Genomic DNA, 26,998 nt, shown 5'->3' on the forward strand with positions numbered 1-26,998 from the left:
TGCTGCTCTTCCTCCAAGGTTCCCAACAAGCCCAGCAAGGTTTGATTGAATCGTTCACACCCCCCGTTCCCTTGAGGATGATATGGGGTCGTATGGGTCTTCTTACATCCGTACAGTTGGCATAATTCATGAATCACCTTTGACTCGAAGTTAGCCCCTTGGTCTGAATGGAGGATTTCAGGGCATCCAAATGGCTGGATCACGTACTTCCAGAGGGCGTTAGCAGTGGTCAGGGCAGTTTGGTCCATAGTGGGGATGGCCCAAGCATACTTAGTGAACAGATCGGTGACAACGAGAATATTCTGGATCTGGTCCGCCGGCCGTCCCAGAGTGAGGAAGTCCATTTCCACCATGTGCAGAGGTGCCCTGGCCTGAATCGGGACCAGCGGTGCCCGTTTCTCCCTCCTGGACTTGAACAAGGTGCAACGTGGGCATCTCTGAAGGTAAGTCCTGGTGGTACCCTCCATCCCAGGCCAGTAGAAATGTCGTCTCAACAAAGCCAATGTCCTCTCCTGCCCTTGATGTCCCATCCTAGCATGGTACGCCTCCAGTAAAGCCTGCCAACGACCTGCAGGGACCACGATCTGACAGACCTCTTCTCCTCGGCCTGGGTCCTGAAGCGTCCTACAGAGCACCCCATCCCTCAAATAGAGCCTTTCCCTCTGTCCCAGCAAGCCTCGCACACTCCGGGTCTGAGTTCGACGTTCCGCCCCCTCGGGCCAGATCTTCTGCTCCAACCATGTCCGTACCCGCAGCACATCTCCATCTTCGCCCTGCCACAGTCTCCAGCGTTGTGGGTCCCACCCCCAACACGGAGGGGGGTCCTCAGGTGTCTGCCCTGGTGCCTCTACAACTCCCACCATTAATCCCTCGTCGGACCCCAGTTCTGGGGTCGGTGTATGGCCTGCCGATCCTTCCCCTGGCAACCTGGATAACACGTCAGCGTTGGTGTGCTCTCTACCTGGCCGGTACTGGATCTGGTAATCGAAGTTGGCCAGTTGCGCCACCCAGCGTTGCTCCACTGCCCCTAGTTTGGCCGTTTGTAGATGCACCAGCGGGTTATTGTCCGTGACAACCCGTACCTTGGCTCCCCACAAGTAATCTTTAAATTTCTCGCCCAGCGCCCACTTCATGGCCAGTAGCTCGAGTTTAAAAGAGCTGTAATTCGAGTCATTCTTCTCTGCGGGGTGTAAGCTTCGGCTTGCATAGGCGATCACTTTCTCCTCTCCCTGTTGTTTCTGCGCCAAGACGGCTCCCAACCCTAGTTGGCTTGCATCGGTGTACAGGATGAATGGTTGAGTAAAGTCGGCAAAGGCCAATATCGGGGCTTGTAAGAGCTCCTGCTTGAGCTGCTGGAAAGCGGCTTCACAGGCTGGGTCCCATTGGATGGAGGGGGACCCTCGACCCCGTGCTCGACCCGTGCCTCCCAACAGCTGGTTGATGGGTTTGGCGATTCTGGAGAAGTCCTTAATGAAGCGCCTATAGTAGCCCACGAAGCCCAGGAATGACCGAACTTGACGCACCGTCTGGGGAGTGGTCCACTCTTGCACCGCCCTCACTTTTTCTGGATCAACGGAGATCCCTGCCGCACTGACCACGTGCCCCAGAAACTTGACCTCTTTACGGAAGAGCTGGCACTTGTCGGGTTGTAACTTCAGTCCGTAGCGCTCTAGGGAGCGGAAGACTTGCCCAAGATGCTCCAGGTGGGACTTGAAATCGGGGGAGTAAGTGATGATGTCGTCAAGATAGACGAGGGTGGTATCCATCACTTGGCTGCCCAAACAACGCTGCATCAGCCGCTGGAACGTGGCTGGAGCGTTGCAGAGGCCGAACGGCATCCGGTCCCACTCATAGAGACCGAAAGGGGTGGTAAATGCCGTCTTCTCCCGATCACGCTCGTCCATCTGCACCTGCCAATAACCGCTGGCCAAGTCGAGGGTAGAGTACCAGGCAGCTTGAGTGAGGCTCGTAAGAGAATCTTCAACCCGCGGCAACGGGAAAGCATCCTTCTTGGTCACCAGGTTCAGCCGGCGGTAATCCACACAAAACCTCCAGGAACCCGTCTTCTTGCGGACCAACACTATCGGTGCGGCCCAAGGGCTGCTGCTCTCACGAATAATCCCTCGGTCAAGCATTCCTCGCAACAGGGTGCGGACCTCGGTGTACAAGGTCGGTGGTACAGGTCGGTAGCGCTCTCGGCTTGGTGCAGCATCCCCAGTTGGAATCTGGTGCTTTACCACATCAGTGCGGCCATAGTCCTCCTCGTGAGTAGAGAACAGATGTTGCCATCCCCTCAAGAACTCTTGCAGTTGTCCCACTTGTTCTTCCTCCAGTCCGTCACCCCGTAAAGACTCTCCCTTTAAGTGAGCAGGCAATCCTCCTTCTACCTCCTCCACTCCTGGACCAGCCCGCGCTAAAGCCACTTCGACCACTGTAGGACTCACCCGCTTAAAGTTAACTTCGCCCTGCTCACGAACCTGCTGTGGTCTTACTGAGGTCACCCGGGCCAAACATTGGTGATGATACAGGTGGATAGGGAAAGGGTTCGTGTTCCTCACTCTTACTGAGACTCGGCCTCCCTGAACAGTTGCCAGTCCTCGAGCTATCTCCACTTTGGGACCCTCTTCGTGGGGCTCCACCATCACCCACTCTTGCGGATGGTAACGTCGAGGGGGCAGCCTGGCCCAGACTACAGCCTCACTTCGTGCTGGAATGGACAGGGCGTAGCGACAGGCCACTCTCCCCGTGCTTTCCCGGTCATGCTGTTGTTCGGCCAGACATATCCGGCGGCAATCGGCCCTGATACGGTCCCACTCCTGTCCGACTGGGGTTACAGCTGCTCGTGCCGGTCTACTTCGGAATAGCTCTTCCCAGCAATCCGAGATGACATTCATCCCAATCAGGGCACGATGGGACCCTAGACACGGGTCTCGGACAACTACCACCCCCTTCTGAGGCACTACAACTCCATGGATCTTCAAATCGGTCACAAGGTATCCTACGTACGGTATGTCCAGTCCATTTGCCCCACGCAGCGTCAACCAGGGGGCCTCCACAGGCGATCTACCGTTGGTGCCAAACAGCTCATGGGCCAAACTTTCGGTGAATAAGGTCACTTGGGAACCTGTGTCCAAGAGACAATGTATCTCCTGACCATTAACTTGGGCCACCACCACTGGGCAGCGGCCTATCAGGCGACTCTGGGGGGATGTGGAAGAAGAGGGGTCTAATACGGGGGTCCCGACCACTTGACCCACAGTGGCCGGAGACTCTAAAAACCCCCTTGTGATGCCCCTCGGGCAGAGCATTGGCGAAAGTAATGCCCCGACTCTCCACAGCCATTACAAATGGGCCGCCCATGTTCATCCCACTGGAATCGGGAGCCCACTGACCGGGGAGGACGACGTTCAGAAGGGCGATTCCCGTCGGAGTAAGCCCGTTCCCGAGAGTGAAAAGGTGGCTGCAGGCGCTCTCGACGAAGCTCTTCCATGACAGACTTGGACAACTCGGACATTTGTTCCTGAACATCTCGCTTCAGTTCTTCCCGGAGGACCTGCTTCCAATCGGGTGCCGTGGTGGCCAAGGGGGATTCAACGACATTGGTAGCCAAACAGCTGGGGGTTTCCACATGCTCCGCCTGGTCGCGCTCAAGAGCCAGGGCTTCTTGCCTCAGCTCTTCGAAAGTCATGTCTGGTCCTCTCCGAAGCTGCACCCGCAGGCTCTGACGTACGGGACCCTCTCGCAGCCCCAACAGGAATTGATCTCGCAGCAACACCTCTCCTTCCCCCAGGCCATGGTCCTGCCTTCCCGTGAGTCTGGAAAACTGCTCCCGCAGTTGCAAGGCGAATGCTCGAACAGATTGCCGGGGACCCTGGCGAGAATTGAAAAACTTTGTCCTCAGAGCGGCTACCGGAGTGGTATCTCCATACTGCCCCGTAAGGAAATCAAAAATAGCCTGGACCGTCACACGGTTGGCTTCTGGTGCTGCCTGAACTTCTCTTCTCGCCTCCCCCTCCAGAGAGTTCAAAACGAACTGGGCCTTCTGCAGAGCACTCAGACCTTGAAGCCCCGCCAGGTATTCCACCTGGGTCTTCCACAGGGACAGACTTACTTCGGACCCCGGGCCTCCGTACCTCGAGGCCCATGGGGCACCCATGAAAATCGGCATGACAGGTTGCCGAGCCCCAGGCTCTTCTCCCTCCGCCATCTCAACCTCTGATCGCTCAACTCAAGGTGAATCCTGCCGACTACGCCAAAATCTGTCACAGGTCGAGGTGGGCCAAGCCAGACTGCACCCACCCCTAGACCAGGATCACCCTGAGGAGCGTGTCAAAGGAGGAGGCCGGAGACAAGAATAAAAGAATAACAACTTTATTTAATGTTTAAAAGCAATTTGAAAATCCTAATCTAAAATCTTCTTCTTTCCTTTCCCAGGAATCCGAGGCAACACCGTGGTAAGTCTATGGACAGGTAGGTATCACAGGTGAGTAGGTAGGACAGGGCTCGCTTCCTTCTGGCGCTGGTGCCAGACTCACAACGGTAAGTGACGAACAGGTGAGTATCCCAGGTGAGTAGACGGTCGGAGCTCACTTCCTTCTGGCGCTGGTGCCAGACTCACAGTGGTGAGTGACGAACAGGTGGGTATCCCAGGTGAGTAGACGGTCGGGGCTCACTTCCTTCTGGCGCTGGTGCCAGACTCACAGTGGTGAGTGACGAACAGGTGGGTATCCCAGGTGAGTAGACGGTCGGGGCTCACTTCCTGCTGGCGCTGGTGCCAGACTCACAGCGGTGAGTGACGAACAGGTGGGTATCCCAGGTGAGTAGACGGTCGGGGCTCACTTCCTTCTGGCGCTGGTGCCAGACTCACAGTGGTGAGTGACGAACAGATTGGTTTCAGGGCTACAACAGACTTAAGTCACAAGCTGAGCGGGCCTTCACTGGAACAGCCGGAATCAACACTTCAAATAGAGGTGAACAGCTCTCACATGGGTGGCAGGAGACAGAGTCACAAGCGGAGCAGGGCTTTCACTGGAACAGACGGAATCAACACTTCAAATAGAGGTGAACAGCTCTCACATGGGTGGCAGGAGACAGAGTCACAAGCGGAGCAGGGCTTTCACTGGAACAGACGGAATCAACACTTCAAATAGAGGTGAACAGCTCTCACATGGGTGACAGGAGACAGGGTCACAAGCGGAGCAGGGCTTCCACTGGGACAGACAGCATAAAACTTCAAGCAGAGGTAAACAGTTCTCACGTGTGCTGCCGGGGGCAGAGTCACAAGCTGAGCGGGGCTTTCACTGGAACAGCCGGAATCAACACTTCAAATAGAGGTGAACAGCTCTCACATGGGTGGCAGGAGACAGAGTCACAAGCGGAGCAGGGCTTTCACTGGAACAGACAAAATCAACACTTCAAATAGAGGTGAACAGCTCTCACATGGGTGACAGGAGACAGGGTCACAAGCGGAGCAGGGCTTCCACTGGGACAGACAGCATAAAACTTCAAGCAGAGGTAAACAGTTCTCACGTGTGCTGCCGGGGGCAGAGTCACAAGCTGAGCGGGGCTTTCACTGGAACAGACAGCATACAACTTCAAGCAGGGGCAAACAGTTCTCATGCGTGGTGTGCACACGGGGGGCTTTTCCTTCTGACATCCAACAGGTGACTACAATCGATCTCACTAGGCTCTTATGATGAACGGTAGACCAGCATGACACATGGGGAGTGCACGGCGATAAAATATAAATCTTCCACACACACACGACAGTCCAACTCCAAACATGCAACGTGATGGGAAACGTCAATTCCAGCACTACAAATCCACTCTTCAAAGTGCAAAATAAGGCCAACACTCACCCAGAGGTCTCGATCTGAAGAGCCGATGATAGTCAGAGTTGGGACAGATGTGGTGAATAATTTCCTCACCACTACAAGCGGGCTTCACTTCGCTGTTTTCAAATGGTCAAGGGAGAGGCTAGAGATCGACAAGGAATCAGTATATTTCACTCAGTGCGATGTATACAACGTGATCCAAGCACTCCAAATCAGTATCCAATTTAGTGTAGAAAACATGCGTTTATGAGATTCAATTTGTCAATCACTCATCTCACTCTTTTCCAATCCAGGCGAACGAATTCCACTCTTCAAAACCGCCCTCGGATCCCACAAGCGACACTCCTCTTCTTTCACGATGATCCTTCAGCTGCAACACTCTACAAACGTCTCCCAATGGGAGAGAACCACACCAGATCGACGGGGGAAGACAAAGAAAACAACCAGCCCACACGGAGAGAGAACACTCCCGATCAACGGAGGAGAAAAACAACACCCAGCCTTCTCTTCCACTTGTGTTTTATTCTCTCAAAATGCTGGCGTGGCTTCAATCAGGCACTCAGAGTGAAGTCCCCACACCTGTTGCCAATCTGCCGTTTAGTTGTCATGACAACAGACACACACACCGGCCCGGGGACAGTGTTACACTGAAAGTGCCCCGGCGGGAACACTTCTCTTGTGAAATCAGTTCCGGGGATTATTTGTCACCCCGTGACATACCCCCCTGCCAAACCGTTCTAGTCCCGAGAACGGTCTCCAGTCACCCAGTCTCCGTACCTGGCTGGAGGCTGACCCCGATTCTCTCGCTGAGAACGTCGTGGTGGGGAGATGGGTGCTTCAGGTCGTGGTCCTAGGCCTAGGCCCCTCGGGATCACTGCCCATCCTACCAGCGGGGGCGTCCAAGTCGTCTCGGCCGGTGGGTTCTCTACCACTGGCTTTGGGTAATTCGGGCAAGGGCGGATCAGGTTACGGTGTAACACCCGTTCGGGGCCCGTCTTCCCTTCGGGCCGTAAGGCATACACAGGTTGGTCCGGATGGGGTTGTCGCTGAACGACGTATGGCTGGGCCTCCCATCGGTTGCTCAATTTTCCCTTCCCTTGTCGGCGATTGTCCCGTAGCAGCACCCTCTCCCCGGGCAGTAGCGGGGCTTCTCGGGCCGTCCTATCGTACAGTCTCTTGTTCTTTAACGCTGCCTGATTAATCCGGCCAGCGACCTGTTCGTATGCGGACTGGAGGCGTCGGTGGTGGTTCGCTACCCAGTCGGACAGACTACTTCCCTCTTCTCCCCCAGTGGTTCCCATAAGCATATCCATTGGGAGCCTCACATGTCGGCCGAACATCAGGTAGGTAGGGGCATAACCGGTGGTACTGTGTATGCTATTGTTGTACGCCTGCATCACTGCTGGGAGCCGATCAGCCCAGTGGCCCTGCTGCTCTTCCTCCAAGGTTCCCAACAAGCCCAGCAAGGTTTGATTGAATCGTTCACACCCCCCGTTCCCTTGAGGATGATATGGGGTCGTATGGGTCTTCTTACATCCGTACAGTTGGCATAATTCATGAATCACCTTTGACTCGAAGTTAGCCCCTTGGTCTGAATGGAGGATTTCAGGGCATCCAAATGGCTGGATCACGTACTTCCAGAGGGCGTTAGCAGTGGTCAGGGCAGTTTGGTCCATAGTGGGGATGGCCCAAGCATACTTAGTGAACAGATCGGTGACAACGAGAATATTCTGGATCTGGTCCGCCGGCCGTCCCAGAGTGAGGAAGTCCATTTCCACCATGTGCAGAGGTGCCCTGGCCTGAATCGGGACCAGCGGTGCCCGTTTCTCCCTCCTGGACTTGAACAAGGTGCAACGTGGGCATCTCTGAAGGTAAGTCCTGGTGGTACCCTCCATCCCAGGCCAGTAGAAATGTCGTCTCAACAAAGCCAATGTCCTCTCCTGCCCTTGATGTCCCATCCTAGCATGGTACGCCTCCAGTAAAGCCTGCCAACGACCTGCAGGGACCACGATCTGACAGACCTCTTCTCCTCGGCCTGGGTCCTGAAGCGTCCTACAGAGCACCCCATCCCTCAAATAGAGCCTTTCCCTCTGTCCCAGCAAGCCTCGCACACTCCGGGTCTGAGTTCGACGTTCCGCCCCCTCGGGCCAGATCTTCTGCTCCAACCATGTCCGTACCCGCAGCACATCTCCATCTTCGCCCTGCCACAGTCTCCAGCGTTGTGGGTCCCACCCCCAACACGGAGGGGGGTCCTCAGGTGTCTGCCCTGGTGCCTCTACAACTCCCACCATTAATCCCTCGTCGGACCCCAGTTCTGGGGTCGGTGTATGGCCTGCCGATCCTTCCCCTGGCAACCTGGATAACACGTCAGCGTTGGTGTGCTCTCTACCTGGCCGGTACTGGATCTGGTAATCGAAGTTGGCCAGTTGCGCCACCCAGCGTTGCTCCACTGCCCCTAGTTTGGCCGTTTGTAGATGCACCAGCGGGTTATTGTCCGTGACAACCCGTACCTTGGCTCCCCACAAGTAATCTTTAAATTTCTCGCCCAGCGCCCACTTCATGGCCAGTAGCTCGAGTTTAAAAGAGCTGTAATTCGAGTCATTCTTCTCTGCGGGGTGTAAGCTTCGGCTTGCATAGGCGATCACTTTCTCCTCTCCCTGTTGTTTCTGCGCCAAGACGGCTCCCAACCCTAGTTGGCTTGCATCGGTGTACAGGATGAATGGTTGAGTAAAGTCGGCAAAGGCCAATATCGGGGCTTGTAAGAGCTCCTGCTTGAGCTGCTGGAAAGCGGCTTCACAGGCTGGGTCCCATTGGATGGAGGGGGACCCTCGACCCCGTGCTCGACCCGTGCCTCCCAACAGCTGGTTGATGGGTTTGGCGATTCTGGAGAAGTCCTTAATGAAGCGCCTATAGTAGCCCACGAAGCCCAGGAATGACCGAACTTGACGCACCGTCTGGGGAGTGGTCCACTCTTGCACCGCCCTCACTTTTTCTGGATCAACGGAGATCCCTGCCGCACTGACCACGTGCCCCAGAAACTTGACCTCTTTACGGAAGAGCTGGCACTTGTCGGGTTGTAACTTCAGTCCGTAGCGCTCTAGGGAGCGGAAGACTTGCCCAAGATGCTCCAGGTGGGACTTGAAATCGGGGGAGTAAGTGATGATGTCGTCAAGATAGACGAGGGTGGTATCCATCACTTGGCTGCCCAAACAACGCTGCATCAGCCGCTGGAACGTGGCTGGAGCGTTGCAGAGGCCGAACGGCATCCGGTCCCACTCATAGAGACCGAAAGGGGTGGTAAATGCCGTCTTCTCCCGATCACGCTCGTCCATCTGCACCTGCCAATAACCGCTGGCCAAGTCGAGGGTAGAGTACCAGGCAGCTTGAGTGAGGCTCGTAAGAGAATCTTCAACCCGCGGCAACGGGAAAGCATCCTTCTTGGTCACCAGGTTCAGCCGGCGGTAATCCACACAAAACCTCCAGGAACCCGTCTTCTTGCGGACCAACACTATCGGTGCGGCCCAAGGGCTGCTGCTCTCACGAATAATCCCTCGGTCAAGCATTCCTCGCAACAGGGTGCGGACCTCGGTGTACAAGGTCGGTGGTACAGGTCGGTAGCGCTCTCGGCTTGGTGCAGCATCCCCAGTTGGAATCTGGTGCTTTACCACGTCAGTGCGGCCATAGTCCTCCTCGTGAGTAGAGAACAGATGTTGCCATCCCCTCAAGAACTCTTGCAGTTGTCCCACTTGTTCTTCCTCCAGTCCGTCACCCCGTAAAGACTCTCCCTTTAAGTGAGCAGGCAATCCTCCTTCTACCTCCTCCACTCCTGGACCAGCCCGCGCTAAAGCCACTTCGACCACTGTAGGACTCACCCGCTTAAAGTTAACTTCGCCCTGCTCACGAACCTGCTGTGGTCTTACTGAGGTCACCCGGGCCAAACATTGGTGATGATACAGGTGGATAGGGAAAGGGTTCGTGTTCCTCACTCTTACTGAGACTCGGCCTCCCTGAACAGTTGCCAGTCCTCGAGCTATCTCCACTTTGGGACCCTCTTCGTGGGGCTCCACCATCACCCACTCTTGCGGATGGTAACGTCGAGGGGGCAGCCTGGCCCAGACTACAGCCTCACTTCGTGCTGGAATGGACAGGGCGTAGCGACAGGCCACTCTCCCCGTGCTTTCCCGGTCATGCTGTTGTTCGGCCAGACATATCCGGCGGCAATCGGCCCTGATACGGTCCCACTCCTGTCCGACTGGGGTTACAGCTGCTCGTGCCGGTCTACTTCGGAATAGCTCTTCCCAGCAATCCGAGATGACATTCATCCCAATCAGGGCACGATGGGACCCTAGACACGGGTCTCGGACAACTACCACCCCCTTCTGAGGCACTACAACTCCATGGATCTTCAAATCGGTCACAAGGTATCCTACGTACGGTATGTCCAGTCCATTTGCCCCACGCAGCGTCAACCAGGGGGCCTCCACAGGCGATCTACCGTTGGTGCCAAACAGCTCATGGGCCAAACTTTCGGTGAATAAGGTCACTTGGGAACCTGTGTCCAAGAGACAATGTATCTCCTGACCATTAACTTGGGCCACCACCACTGGGCAGCGGCCTATCAGGCGACTCTGGGGGGATGTGGAAGAAGAGGGGTCTAATACGGGGGTCCCGACCACTTGACCCACAGTGGCCGGAGACTCTAAAAACCCCCTTGTGATGCCCCTCGGGCAGAGCATTGGCGAAAGTAATGCCCCGACTCTCCACAGCCATTACAAATGGGCCGCCCATGTTCATCCCACTGGAATCGGGAGCCCACTGACCGGGGAGGACGACGTTCAGAAGGGCGATTCCCGTCGGAGTAAGCCCGTTCCCGAGAGTGAAAAGGTGGCTGCAGGCGCTCTCGACGAAGCTCTTCCATGACAGACTTGGACAACTCGGACATTTGTTCCTGAACATCTCGCTTCAGTTCTTCCCGGAGGACCTGCTTCCAATCGGGTGCCGTGGTGGCCAAGGGGGATTCAACGACATTGGTAGCCAAACAGCTGGGGGTTTCCACATGCTCCGCCTGGTCGCGCTCAAGAGCCAGGGCTTCTTGCCTCAGCTCTTCGAAAGTCATGTCTGGTCCTCTCCGAAGCTGCACCCGCAGGCTCTGACGTACGGGACCCTCTCGCAGCCCCAACAGGAATTGATCTCGCAGCAACACCTCTCCTTCCCCCAGGCCATGGTCCTGCCTTCCCGTGAGTCTGGAAAACTGCTCCCGCAGTTGCAAGGCGAATGCTCGAACAGATTGCCGGGGACCCTGGCGAGAATTGAAAAACTTTGTCCTCAGAGCGGCTACCGGAGTGGTATCTCCATACTGCCCCGTAAGGAAATCAAAAATAGCCTGGACCGTCACACGGTTGGCTTCTGGTGCTGCCTGAACTTCTCTTCTCGCCTCCCCCTCCAGAGAGTTCAAAACGAACTGGGCCTTCTGCAGAGCACTCAGACCTTGAAGCCCCGCCAGGTATTCCACCTGGGTCTTCCACAGGGACAGACTTACTTCGGACCCCGGGCCTCCGTACCTCGAGGCCCATGGGGCACCCATGAAAATCGGCATGACAGGTTGCCGAGCCCCAGGCTCTTCTCCCTCCGCCATCTCAACCTCTGATCGCTCAACTCAAGGTGAATCCTGCCGACTACGCCAAAATCTGTCACAGGTCGAGGTGGGCCAAGCCAGACTGCACCCACCCCTAGACCAGGATCACCCTGAGGAGCGTGTCAAAGGAGGAGGCCGGAGACAAGAATAAAAGAATAACAACTTTATTTAATGTTTAAAAGCAATTTGAAAATCCTAATCTAAAATCTTCTTCTTTCCTTTCCCAGGAATCCGAGGCAACACCGTGGTAAGTCTATGGACAGGTAGGTATCACAGGTGAGTAGGTAGGACAGGGCTCGCTTCCTTCTGGCGCTGGTGCCAGACTCACAACGGTAAGTGACGAACAGGTGAGTATCCCAGGTGAGTAGACGGTCGGAGCTCACTTCCTTCTGGCGCTGGTGCCAGACTCACAGTGGTGAGTGACGAACAGGTGGGTATCCCAGGTGAGTAGACGGTCGGGGCTCACTTCCTTCTGGCGCTGGTGCCAGACTCACAGTGGTGAGTGACGAACAGGTGGGTATCCCAGGTGAGTAGACGGTCGGGGCTCACTTCCTGCTGGCGCTGGTGCCAGACTCACAGCGGTGAGTGACGAACAGGTGGGTATCCCAGGTGAGTAGACGGTCGGGGCTCACTTCCTTCTGGCGCTGGTGCCAGACTCACAGTGGTGAGTGACGAACAGATTGGTTTCAGGGCTACAACAGACTTAAGTCACAAGCTGAGCGGGCCTTCACTGGAACAGCCGGAATCAACACTTCAAATAGAGGTGAACAGCTCTCACATGGGTGGCAGGAGACAGAGTCACAAGCGGAGCAGGGCTTTCACTGGAACAGACGGAATCAACACTTCAAATAGAGGTGAACAGCTCTCACATGGGTGGCAGGAGACAGAGTCACAAGCGGAGCAGGGCTTTCACTGGAACAGACGGAATCAACACTTCAAATAGAGGTGAACAGCTCTCACATGGGTGACAGGAGACAGGGTCACAAGCGGAGCAGGGCTTCCACTGGGACAGACAGCATAAAACTTCAAGCAGAGGTAAACAGTTCTCACGTGTGCTGCCGGGGGCAGAGTCACAAGCTGAGCGGGGCTTTCACTGGAACAGCCGGAATCAACACTTCAAATAGAGGTGAACAGCTCTCACATGGGTGGCAGGAGACAGAGTCACAAGCGGAGCAGGGCTTTCACTGGAACAGACGAAATCAACACTTCAAATAGAGGTGAACAGCTCTCACATGGGTGACAGGAGACAGGGTCACAAGCGGAGCAGGGCTTCCACTGGGACAGACAGCATAAAACTTCAAGCAGAGGTAAACAGTTCTCACGTGTGCTGCCGGGGGCAGAGTCACAAGCTGAGCGGGGCTTTCACTGGAACAGACGAAATCAACACTTCAAATAGAGGTGAACAGCTCTCACATGGGTGGCAGGAGACAGAGTCACAAGCGGAGCAGGGCTTCCACTGGGACAGACAGCATAAAACTTCAAGCAGAGGTAAACAGTTCTCACGTGTGCTGCCGGGGGCAGAGTCACAAGCTGAGCGGGGCTTTCACTGGAACAGACAGCATACAACTTCAAGCAGGGGCAAACAGTTCTCATGCGTGGTGTGCACACGGGGGGCTTTTCCTTCTGACATCCAACAGGTGACTACAATCGATCTCACTAGGCTCTTATGATGAACGGTAGACCAGCATGACACATGGGGAGTGCACGGCGATAAAATATAAATCTTCCACACACACACGACAGTCCAACTCCAAACATGCAACGTGATGGGAAACGTCAATTCCAGCACTACAAATCCACTCTTCAAAGTGCAAAATAAGGCCAACACTCACCCAGAGGTCTCGATCTGAAGAGCCGATGATAGTCAGAGTTGGGACAGATGTGGTGAATAATTTCCTCACCACTACAAGCGGGCTTCACTTCGCTGTTTTCAAATGGTCAAGGGAGAGGCTAGAGATCGACAAGGAATCAGTATATTTCACTCAGTGCGATGTATACAACGTGATCCAAGCACTCCAAATCAGTATCCAATTTAGTGTAGAAAACATGCGTTTATGAGATTCAATTTGTCAATCACTCATCTCACTCTTTTCCAATCCAGGCGAACGAATTCCACTCTTCAAAACCGCCCTCGGATCCCACAAGCGACACTCCTCTTCTTTCACGATGATCCTTCAGCTGCAACACTCTACAAACGTCTCCCAATGGGAGAGAACCACACCAGATCGACGGGGGAAGACAAAGAAAACAACCAGCCCACACGGAGAGAGAACACTCCCGATCAACGGAGGAGAAAAACAACACCCAGCCTTCTCTTCCACTTGTGTTTTATTCTCTCAAAATGCTGGCGTGGCTTCAATCAGGCACTCAGAGTGAAGTCCCCACACCTGTTGCCAATCTGCCGTTTAGTTGTCATGACAACAGACACACACACCGGCCCGGGGACAGTGTTACACTGAAAGTGCCCCGGCGGGAACACTTCTCTTGTGAAATCAGTAGTTGGATTACTGTTGTCTCTCTGCTCTGTCCCTTGCCAGAGAAAGCTACGGTTTCACTGTCTCTTGATAAAGCATTGACTAATTTTCTTGACGATCGGTACGAATTAGTTTTATGTTTACGTGTGATAGGTTGAGAATTAATCTGGCAGAGTGATAACCTCATTTTGCTTATAGGTTTGTGAAGGCCCATACTTGCATTTCAGTCCGGGTGCTTCGCCTTCATTCACGGCTCCAGTGCTGTTCTGTTTCCAAAATAATTTGGGTTTTCATTTTGTTTTTGTTTCCAATTTATTGGTTTGTGGCGAACTCTTTGACTTTTAGGATCGTTCCTAAATATCTGACTTGTCTATTGTCTTTTTTCTAATCATTTTCCTTTGTGGTTTTCTTTAGTTTTATTTTATTTGCTATTTTCCATTGCATTAGATTTGTTTATTTGATATGTCATTTTGTATAAGTTGTTTTCTTTATTGATTTCTTTTTGAAACATAATTGTTGGTATTTTGTTGCCATCTGTTTTGCTTTAAAAACTTGGTTATTTACTTTATTTTTTATTTAGTGGCAACATTTATTTTCTTTATTTTGCTTTGACTAAAGTGGATTGAGTATATGTAACCCGGCCTTAAAGTGATTGCATTTTATGTACATTCTTCTGTGTTGGCAGGACTTGAGCACCGGTGGCAAAGGACTTTGCTTAGTACTGACACGTGTGTGTGTGTGTGTGTGTGTGTGTGTGGTTGGTTTTAGCTTGCTGTCTTTCCAATCTGAAAAAATACGCAGTTTTGTTCACCCACTTAAATCTATTTTCTGCACGATCTAATAAATGCCCCTTCAGCTTTATTTGTATATATATCGTTTAATTTGCACTGCAAATCAACCAATTCTGCTTTTTCACAATCAAGTAAATAATCCACATTTTTAGATAAAAGATTGGTGATTTTGCACATCACAATATTTTCATCAGTTTTTTTCTTTTTGCCAAAATCAGTACTAAATTTCCTAAGATATTTGCCAATTTCATATTTAGTAAATTCCCAATTGCTGCTGTAACTATTCTCCTCTTTTGCTTTATTCCAATTTTTGTGAATTATCTTGGTAATTTCATCTTCTACTTCCCTGTAAGAGAGAATGGAGTTGTTAAGTTTCCAGTAAGAAGAGAATCCGTGCACATTGTCAGAGGCAGAAAAATGGGTACGAATAAAGATACTCTTGTGGTCAGAAAACGGTGATGGCAAAATATCAGAGGAGGCATTGCATAATTCTTTAGAGATAAGCCACATGTCAATTCGGGATTGTGAGGAGAGAGATTTATTACTCCATGTGAACATCTTTTGAGAGGGATGTAACACTCTCCAACTATCGATCAATGAGAATCTTTGCATAAACATTTTCAAGTATAAACTAGTATTGTCATGGAGTTTTGGAGGCCATCTGTCTATGCTGGCATCTAAGGCAACATTAAAATCTCCACCAAAAATAAGCATGGAATTTGGGTATTTAGTTAATAATTCTAACACCTGATCCTCTAAACGACTAATAAAGGCTTCATTTTCTTTCTGCTGGTTATAGCCATAAACAAAAACAAGAATACACGTCAAATTTGAGATTTCAGTAACGAGACAGATATAATGTCCCTCTAAATCACTTACATTATGTAACACCTTCCCTTTAAACTGATTTTTTTAAGATACATACACCAGCTGAATGTGTCGTACCATGAGACATCCATATGTCCAGTCCCCATTGTGACCTCCAAAAATGAAGATCCTCTATAGTTGAGTGACATTCTTGGAGGAAACAAAAATCTGTTTTGAATTGTTCAAGATATAAGAAAACAGCCTTTCGCTTAGTATGATTTCTTATCCATCTAGCATTTAAATAAACAACAGATAAAGACATGAACTAAAGAAAAGAAATTGAAAAAAAAAAAATATATATATTTTTTTATAGACCTAGATAAGCAAAACAAGTAACTTGTTGCAAAGAACTTTAACCGGTCAAGGAATGAGCATGAAGAGAACCGCAACTCAAAAAATATGAATAAGATATCGAAATACAGTAGGAAATTCCAATTAAGTAATACTTTCAATGAAATTTGAAAAAATAGGTATACCAGATCGATATGAGAGACTGTATTGTATTATACAAGCCAGACAACACAGATGTCTCAGACATACTAGAACGTCTCAATATAAGAAATAAAAATAAAAACTGTAACACGTTCTAAAATAGAACTATTTAAACCATGTGAAAAGGCAGCATTTTAAATGTCTTACATAACCAAGAGTGTAGTACCGCCAGATGAGTGTCTCCACGTCCTGGAAAAAAACTGTAGACTGATGACAGGCCAGAACATCGAAGAGCGCCAACCAGCCCAGAGGATGGAAGCAATATTAAAGTCAAAAGACGATCAGAATAAACGAGAAACCCATTAGTCAGGAGGGAATACCTCAGATCCCTCTACAAAATCTCGCCTTTTCCACGACGGGCCATAGCTTGTTTCTTCGTTCTCTATCCGCTGGAGACAGATCCTCGGAAATTTTCAGGTTGTTGTTTTTTAGAAAATTTTCATCTTTAGCAGCGCGCCAGACCGCGTCGCGTTGAAAACGGGAGGAAAACTGGACGATGATTCCTCTGGGCTTGCTGTCGTTCAGTCGTTTGCGACCCAGGCGAAGAACGGTGTCCACGGCATCCGGGAGTTTGCCTTTCGCGTCTGGCAGAAGGTGCTGGCAAACATCGATGATCTTATTTCGGACATCTTCTCGTTCACTTTCAGGTACCCCATGAACTCTGAGGCTCCAACGACGCGAGTAAGCCTCGAGGTGCAGAAGCCTTTTCTCCTGTTCATGCGAGTTGAACTCGACTCTTTTGCTAGTGACTCAGTCGCGCCTATTTTGACTTTCAAATCTTTAACTTCGGCACTCATAAAGTCAATGCCATCTTTCATTTCAGAAATCTGCCTGGTATTTTAGCTAATCACTTCTTTCATACTAGCGATCACACGTGAGTTTTCCCCTACCATCTTTTCCAAAGCCATCTTTTCCTTTACCGATTATTAATCAGCCTCGAAAGCTCTCCGAGTTGTGAGATGATGGCAGTTGTGTCAGCACTCTCGTCTTGCGTTGTTTGATGGCAGGGGGTTTACATGGGGTTTCTGGAAGACAGGGGAATTCTTCCTCACACAGCATGAATTCTGCGGAGTCAGTGTCCTGATTCAAGTAGTCATGCATGTTGTCCATCAGAGGTTCTTGGCGGGCTTGACATGCCTCGTTAATATAATATAAATCAGTATGTGATTATCGCCTTGTATGTACTTGCCGCGGTGTTACTGTCAACCTGGAGTGACTGGCAAGCTCTTTGCTGCCGGTCGGATTACAACGCGATACGACACGTACCTCCACCTTTCAACACATGGAGCAAACACGCCATTTACGCGTCTGTTTTGAAACAAGGACGCGCAGTTGTCCCTTTGTCGATCAGCTCCCGTTTTGATAAACGCCGCCGAGGATCAGCTGTTTTAACCTCGCTGTGCACTTTACTCTTACTGTGCGGGGATATACATCTAAACCCCGGACCTAGCAGCGGGGAAGAACTAACGGGAGCAAATGGCGTTTTACCCATGTGTGGATCTGCAGTCACGATCGCAGTGAGTTACTCTTATGAGCACACACAAACAAGCGGACAAAATTGCTTGCCATTAACACTGTGCACGGCGGAGAATAGATCTGGAACTTCGCAGTTTTCTGCGATAAAGTTAGATGCGCCTTCCCCAGACGGTACTGAGACATTGCGTAAAAAGAACGTGTCGGCACAGACACCACGCACAGATACATTTTGTCCGGATACTGGGGTAAACAAACGAAATGGCGCTGTGGAGAAAGTTGGAGCGGTATGTGATACGGTGCACTCCTCTCATCTATCCATGCCGTGTCTTTCAAACGCTGTCACCAAACAACAGAGATACAGACTATTTCAGACTGTTAACCATGCCAAAGTTCTCTGGGACCCAAAGGTTAAACCTAAAGGTGTATTTGGGGGACACCTAAATATAAGAAGCGCTGTGTCGAAATCTGAACAACTTGAACAGTTGCTAACACATTCCAACCTTGACTTTTTGTGTCTTTCTGAGACTTGGCTAAAACCCTCCATTTCAAATAGTGCTGTTTATGTTCCAGGCTATAACATCTACAGGCGTGACCGTGGTCATGGCAAAGGGGGCGGAGTAATGATCTATGTCAAGGACAGTTTTCAATGTGTACATATGGAATCAGTGGGAGATGTTTTGGAATGTGTGGGGATAAAAATTAGGCTGTCTCCGGAAATGTCATTCGCTGTTCTTGCTCTGTATAGGCCTCCGACATCAAATAATGTATTTTTTGATCACCTAACTGACATTCTTAAAAAATGTGATGCGAATGAAATACTTCTCATGGGGGATTTTAATATAAATTGGATCGATAAAAATGTTAGAAAAAAACTAAAGGAGATTACTCAAAAATTTAATTTTACACAAATGATTGAAAAAGCAACGCGGATTACTAAAACATCTCAAACGCTTATTGATCTAGTTTTTACTAACAAAGCTGACCGTATCGGTAAAGTTTATAATTTAATAACCGGTCTTTCTGATCATAATTTAACATTAGTTGCAAGGAAACTGTCAAAAGCGCACTACCGAAATTTAAATAAGATTGAGATTAATGAATCTGTACTTTATATCCCCAGGAAAGATATTGAGAGGTTTGATAATGAAATAAGAAAGGTAAATTGGTTTGAAATGGTAAATGATAAAGACAGTAATATAGCTTCTAGTGAGTTGATAAAGATGTTTCAACAGCTTGTTTTTAAACATTCTAAAGGAAAAAAGGTAAAGCCTAAAGGCAAAATCCGTCTACCTTGGTTAAATGATAATCTATGGTAATTGATGAGAACTCGAGATTCAGCATTAAAAAAGTATCATAAAACGGGACTCACAACTGATCGCCTGATCTATAAGGGACTTCGAAATAAAGTCACTCAACAGCTAAGACAAGCAAACGCAGTGTTTTTTCTGAATATAATTAAACAAGCAAAGGGCAATTCTAAACAACTTTGGCAAGCTATGGACAAATTAACTGGAAAGATGCAAACTAAGAGTGGAATAATAGAGCTGAAAATAGATGATGAAAACCACAGGGATGGTCTAACAGTTTCAAATTATTTTAATAATTACTTTATTGATTCAGTGAATGAAATTACCCAATACGCCTCTGGATTGCCTCATCCTTGTCCATCACCTCAGCCCTCCATTTATGATCGTGAGGTTCTGTGCTTTAAACACATTGATTGTTCTAAAACAGATAGAATAATACAGTCCTTATCTAACTCAAAAGCTAAGGATTTCTGGGGACTTGATAGCTCTCTCTTTAAAAAACATAGGGAGATTTTAACACCAGCTATTACATATATTGTGAATAAATCTATTAATGAGAGTATCTTCCCCAGTGTCTTTAAAACAGCAGTTATAACCCCAATCTATAAATCTGGAAGTAAAAATTAAATAAGCAACTACAGGCCTATTAGTATATTGCCTGTAGCATCTAAAATTCTTGAGAAAGCTATCATAGAGCAGCTAACCGATCACTTAGATTGTAATAATTTGTTGCACTCCATGCAGTTCGGTTTTAGACGCCATCATTCCACCGACGCAGCCTGCTGCTATCTGATAGAAAACATTAAGGCCAGCTTGGACAGAGGGGGCACGGTGGGTGCCGTGTTTCTGGACTTGCGAAAAGCCTTCGACACGGTAAACCACCGTGTCCTCCTGTCTAAGTGTGACGTAGAGGCAGAGACGTTCGGATCCATTTGCAGATATTTATTTAAGATGAAGATAAACAGAGAATAAACAGGCAGGACCTCAAATGCAGACAAGGGTAATCCAGAATCGAAGTCAAACAGGCAAGGTTCAGAGGCAGGCAGCAAAGGTTCATAAAACGAGTTCAGAGTCCAAGTTCAAACACACGAGATCAAATCCAAGCACAGAGAAAACAAGGGTCACAAACTGAGACAGAGGTTGGGAAAAACAATACTTCACAAATGACAGAGAACAGAACAGTCCAGATAAAGGGTAGCTGAGGGTGCACAGGTGAGACTGGTCAAATCATAATGGGCTGATTAGGGAATAACGAGCATGGAGGATGATGGGAAATGAAGTCCTAGTATGCAGGAGAGAGGGATCTAGTGAAACCAGGAGGAGGCGTTGTCGTGCGTTCCGTGACAGAGCCCCCCCCCTGCGAGCGGCTCCGGAAGCGAGGACCTGGTCGACGACGGGGTCTTCCACGGGGTCTTGGAGCAGGTAGGTCTGGGTGGTCCTGGTGGAATGCAGCAGTTAATGTGGGATCCAATATGTCCTGAGACCTGACCCAGGAGCGCTCCTCGGGACCGTACCCCTCCCAGTCAATGAGATATTGCAGAACCCCGCCGTGACGTCTGGAGCTCAGGATCTCTCGCACCCGGAAAGCCTCAGTGCCGTCCACTTCAATGGGGGGAGTCTGAACAGCAGCGACCTCCTCCCGGTTCCTCTCACTCCTGGGGGCAACAGCGGGTCTGAGAAGGGATACATGAAAGGTGGGTGAGATTTTGTACTGAGCAGGGAGTGACAAACGAAAAGAAACAGGAGTTATCTGACGGAGTATTTTGAATGGTCCAATGAAACGAGGAGAAAGCTTCTTGCATGGTAGCTTGAGACGAAGATCTCGAGCGGAAAGCCACACCCACTGGCCAGGTCGGTATCTGGGACCCTCACGCCTCCTCCGATCCGCCTGATGTTGATAACGGCGAACGGCGCGCTGTAAATGGACGTGCGCAGCATCCCAAGTAGCCTCGCTGCGCCGAAGCCAGGCATCTACCGCGGGGAGGTCGGAAGGCTCCCCGGCCCACGGGAAGAGGGGAGGTTGGAAACCTAGAACACATCGAAAGGGTGTTAAACCAGTGGCAGGCTTTATCAGAGAATTCTGGGCATATTCTGCCCAGGCCAGAAAACGACTCCAATCCTGCTGATTCTGGTGGCAGTAAGTTCTCAGGAAACGAATCAGGTCCTGGTTAAGGCGTTCAACCTGCCCATTGGCCTGAGGATGGTAACCAGAGGTTAAACTGACATTGATGTTTAGCTTTGCACATAATTCTCTCCAGACCCGGGAAGTAAATTGAGAACCGCGGTCAGTCACAATGTCTTCGGGCAAGCCAAACAAACGGAAAACCTGATTGAATAAAGCCTCTGCAGTTTGTAAGGCTGTGGGCAGACCGGTTAAGGGAATGAAACGACAGGACTTAGAGAAACGATCCACCACGGAGAGAATGGTTGTGAATCCTTGAGATGGAGGGAGATCCGTTACAAAATCCACGGCGATGTGAGACCAGGGACGTTGTGGTACAGGCAGAGGTTGCAGCAATCCTGCGGGCTTGAGATGGGAGGTTTTCACAGTATTACAGACAGAGCATTGGTGAACAAATTTGATAACGTCAGACTGAAGAGAAGCCCACCAAAAGCGGTTTGAGACCAGCTGAATGGTTGCGGCAATACCTGGATGACCTGCGCTGGGAGTGCAGTGAACCCACTGAAGCACACGGTGGCGGAGATCTGGTGGAACAAAGAGACGATCAGCAGGACATTCTGATGGAGCGGGATGACGCCTCAGTGCAGTGGTGATTTCGGAGATAATGTCCCATTGAACGGGAGCCACGATGAGTGCAGTGGGTATAATAGGTTCAGGCTTGGTTTCGCTGGCTGGATCATCGAATTGGCGGGAGAGGGCGTCAGCCTTGACGTTCTGGGAGCCTGGTCTGTAAGTAATCCTGAAATCAAATCTTGAGAAAAACAGTGACCAGCGAGCCTGGCGGGAATTGAGACGTTTGGCTGACCTGATATACTCCAGATTCCTATGATCCGTGAGCACTGTGAATGGTTGACGGGTTCCCTCCAGCCAGTGTCTCCACTCCTCAAAGGCGGTCTTCATGGCCAGAAGCTCGCGGTCACCCACGTCATAATTTCTTTCTGCAGAACTGAGTTTGCGAGAATAGAAAGCACAAGGAAACATCTTAGCTGGCTCACCATGCCGTTGTGACAACACCGCCCCCACACCTGTGCTAGATGCATCCACCTCCACGATGAATTCCTTTTCTGGATCAGGATGATGGAGAATGGGAGCAGACGTGAACCGTTCCTTGAGTTGAGCAAAGGCCTCAGTACAAACCGATGTCCACTTGAAACATTTACCTCCTCCTTGAAGCAGGGATGTGAGAGGAGCTGCAATCACACTGAAGTTGCGGATGAATCTGCGGTAAAAGTTAGAAAAACCCAGGAAGCGCCGTAGATCTTTAACCGAGGCTGGCTGGGGCCAGTTAGTCACTGCTCTGACCTTGTTGTCATCCATAAGGACACCGTCCGCACTGATGACATAGCCCAGGAAGGAGATGCGTGTCTGATGAAATTCGCACTTGGAAAGCTTGGCATAGAGTTGATTCTCAATCAGACGCCTGAGAACTGCACGAACATCCTGGACATGCTCTTCAAGGGAATCAGAGAAAATCAGAATGTCATCAATGTACACAATAACTTTACGATGCAACATGTCCCGGAAAGTCTCGTTAACAAATGCCTGGAAAACGGAAGGACTATTGGACAGGCCGAAAGGCATTACCCTGTATTCATAGTGCCCGGATGTAGTCGAAAACGCCGTCTTCCATTCATCTCCACTCCGTATGCGAATCAAGTTGTACGCATTCCTTAGATCCAGCTTGGTGAAATAGCGAGCAGTGCGGAGCGTCTCCAAAGCTGCTGGGACTAGAGGAAGAGGGTAGCGATACTTGACTGTTACCTCGTTAAGACCACGATAATCTATGCACGGCCGAAGACCCCCGTCCTTCTTCTTGACGAAAAAGAATCCAGCGGAGGCCGGAGATGTCGAGGTAGTGATGAAACCCTTTGCCAGCTGTTCGTCAATGTACGCCTTCATGGCCTCTGTCTCGGGTTGTGACAGTGGGTAAACTCTTCCGCGTGGAATTACAGCCCCTGGTAAAAACTCAATAGCACAGTCACCAGCGCGATGAGCAGGAAGTTGGGAAGCCTCAGTTTCGCTAAAAGCCAGGGCGAGATCATGATATACAGTTGGAATTTTCAGAAAATCCACTCCCTTAAGGGAAGCGTTGTGAAGTTCAGTACCTTGGACAGCAGCACTGCAATTTGACTGGCAGAATTCGGACCAACGGGATATTTTCCCCTCAGACCATGAAATTTGGGGATTATGTCTCTCTAGCCATGGAAGTCCTAGAATTACTGGATGTCCGGGTGAGTGAATTGTGAAGAATTGGATGGTTTCAGTGTGTTGTTTCCTGAAGCCTAGCGTGAGGGGTTGGGTGATGTAGTGAACCTCTCCAGACCCTAGAGGGCGTCCATCCAGGGCTTCTACAGTGACACCGGACTCACATGCGAGGAGGGAAACACAATGAGTTCTGGCAAAAGATAGATCGATAAAATTTCCGGCAGCTCCCGAATCAATCAAGGCTTTTGTGTTTATATTTTGACCATTAATCCTTAGGGAACTCTCCACAGTAAATAGTTTAGAAGAGGAATTAGAACTCACCGCCGTTGAATTTTTGAGGACTGGATTAACCGGACAGGTGGCCCGCAGATGTCCTGCTTCTCCACAGTACATACAGAGATGATTACGGCGTCTCCTCTCCCGTTCAGCGGTGGAGAGGCGTGTGTAGCCAATCTGCATAGGTTCCGACTCCACACTGGGGAGAGTACGCTCAAGAGGACTGGATCTAAGAGGCGTGAGTCGGGCGCGTAACAAGTTGTCCAGGCGGATAGCAAGCTCCATAATTTGACTTAGTGTTTTACCGTCGTCGCGACACGCTAGTTCTCCTTGGAGGTTCGGGTTCAGTCCCTTACGATAAATGAGCTTGAGGGGTTCCTCCGTCCATCCAGTTTGGGCAGCCAGGGTACGGAAAGAGAGCGTGTAGTCCGCTGCGGTCGAATTCCCCTGGCATAACGTGAGCAGCAGTTCACCTGGATCCTTTCCTCCCGCTGAGTGCTCGAAAACCTCTCTAAATTGAGTCAGAAATTCGTTATAAGATGGGAAAGAGAGCTGACCGCCATACCAGAGTGCGGTGGCCCATTCCAGAGCTCGACCCGTGAGTAGAGAACATATGAAGGACACGCGACTTCCATCAGTGGAGTAGAACTGTGGCTGCTGGTCAAAACACAAACTGCACTGCAACAGGAATCCCTTACAAGCAGAAGGTGAGCCATCAAATTTCTCAGGGTGCGATAATTTGGGTTGAAAGGAGTGGTTACTCACGACCGGTGGTGCGAGGGGATGAGAAGGTTGATCCACAGTTGCGTCTGGCTGCGATAGGGATTGAACCGTTCTTGCGAGCTTCTCTGTGAGAGCGGTTAATTTTACCAGCTGTTGCTGATGAGCAGTGAGAACATTAGCTTGATTAGATACCTCGGAGGTAAGTCGACTGAGTTTTGCTGGATCCTGGTGAGGTGAAGTATTCTGTGACGTAGAGGCAGAGACGTTCGGATCCATTTGCAGATATTTATTTAAGATGAAGATAAACAGAGAATAAACAGGCAGGACCTCAAATGCAGACAAGGGTAATCCAGAATCGAAGTCAAACAGGCAAGGTTCAGAGGCAGGCAGCAAAGGTTCATAAAACGAGTTCAGAGTCCAAGTTCAAACACACAAGATCAAATCCAAGCACAGAGAAAACAAGGGTCAAAAACTGAGACAGAGGTTGGGAAAAACAATACTTCACAAATGACAGAGAACAGAACAGTCCAGATAAAGGGTAGCTGAGGGTGCACAGGTGAGACTGGTCAAATCATAATGGGCTGATTAGGGAATAACGAGCATGGAGGATGATGGGAAATGAAGTCCTAGTATGCAGGAGAGAGGGATCTAGTGAAACCAGGAGGAGGCGTTGTCGTGCGTTCCGTGACACTAAGCTCTCGAAGTATAATTTGTCCATGGAGACATTGCATTGGATACAATCATATCTCTCAAATCGGATGCAGTGTGTGAGGGTAGGGAGTGTATTGTCCTCTCTGAAGCCCTGCACAACTGGGGTCCCCCAAGGGTCAATTCTGGGACCCTTGTTGTTCAGTATTTACATCAATGATCTTCCGGCTGTGTGCAAGGGCATAGACATCATCATGTACGCAGATGATGCCGTCATCTACGTACATGGGAGGGATATGGAGCAAGTAGCCACTAAATTGTCCTCAGCCATGGACAAAATAAGTAACTGGCTTAAATCTTCTTGCTTAACTCTAAATATTGAAAAAACTGTTGGAATGTATTTCGCTAAGTCCAACAAGGTTAAAGATATGCCTAACATCTATGTTAATGGACAAAAAATTAACATCGTAGATAAAATATCTAGGTGTCCATTTGGACCAAACTCTAAGTTTTAAAAAACATATTAAAAGAATGTGCAACACTATTAAATATAATATCTCCACTTTTAGACACATTAGGAATAGTTTGACAACTGAAGCATCTTTCATGTATTTTAATGCAATGATTTCTCCACACATCACCTACTGTTTGTCCTGTTCGTTCTCAGGCCAACGACACCACACTCAGACCGCTCAGATCGGTCTATAATCAGGCCTTAAAGGTGCTTGACAGAAAAGCCCCTCGCTATCATCACTGCAATATTCTTGGTAAATATAAAATGTTAAGTTTTGACTCCGTAATTCGATATACAAATCTAAGAACCGTTTTTAAAATTGTTAATAATATTGCTCCACCTTCAATGAAAAAATTCATAAAACTTTATTCGGAACAAACGAACTGAACATCCCGCTCCACTGCTCAGAGAAATTGTGCTATCCCGAAAAGATCCTCTGCCTTTGCACAGAAAGCCTTCTCTTTTAAAACCATTAAACAATGGAATCAACTTCCAGACAGTCTAAAGTTGTCTGTAGATCTCAATAATTTCTCTAGAAACTTAAAGGGGGGGTAAAATACTTAGTTTCAGTCAATCTCATGTTAATCTTGAGTACCTATAGAGTAATAGTGCGTCCTTCATATCTCCAAAAAGTCTTTAGTTTCATCATATTTATAAAATAAAAATACAGCTTTCCGATTCTATCCGGAAAAAGCCGAGGTCCTTGATTCTGGGCGTGGGCGGAGCTATAGAGTCAAGCGGGAGCATCCACAACATACAAACTGCGTCCACTGTTCCAGTAACACTGGGTTCTTTGGGAAGCTGAACAAGGTAAACTTTCCCTCACATCCCAAAACACACTTTTTTGGAGACATTCTTGACATCAACCATTCCTATTTAGCGCTGCTGATGATGATTTCCGGTAGTAGCGCGTCGATGAGTGCGATCTTTCTCTCCTCTGGTCGACGTGTGCGTGAACGCGCTTTTCCGAGAGCAATGCTCATATAAGGAGTTCCACTCTGGTCTACGTCATTAGATCTACGATAGAAAAAACCCAGCCGAAACGTGTTGCAACCCGGAAGTATGATTTACAGCACAGAAATTCTCTGTTATTCGTTCAAAATAACTTTTCAAACTTTGGCCATTATTAGCATGAGAATCCATCTCTTTAACACTGTAAACAACTCTGAATACATGAAACACCATTGTACCCCCCCTTTAAAGAAATACATTCTCGATAACCAGCTGTGTCAGCATCAGCACACTTAAAGTATACAAATGTAACATTGAAAGTAATTTTTTTTATTTTTTATTGTTGTATATATTTTAGGCTGTTATGGTTTTTTGGTTAGTTTTTCATTTAAACATCTAGTTTTAAATGATCATAGTTTAGCTAATATTGCATGTATTTGTTAGTGCTACTGACAGTTATTTGCAATGTAATGTTTTAATATTGTGTGCACCTGCCCGGGGACTGCAGATGGAAAATAGCATTAGCTAACTCTGGTACAAAACATCTTCTCGTAAGATTAATGTATTTTGTACATTGTCCCTGACAAATAAACAAATTAAATAAATAAATAAAAAACAGTTTT

At 49.3% G+C, this 26,998-nt stretch overlaps 1 protein-coding gene across 1 annotated transcript in view; it reads left to right on the forward strand.

Annotated features, from left to right (window-relative positions):
• LOC306999735 (uncharacterized protein) overlaps positions 1–26,998 on the forward strand; it is a 501,826-nt gene that overhangs the window by 289,610 nt on the left and 185,218 nt on the right. The window lies entirely within an intron of this gene.

This window comes from Phoxinus phoxinus (genome assembly GCF_949152265.1).
Source record: "Phoxinus phoxinus genome assembly, chromosome: 1".
NCBI lineage: Eukaryota > Metazoa > Chordata > Actinopteri > Cypriniformes > Leuciscidae > Phoxinus > Phoxinus phoxinus.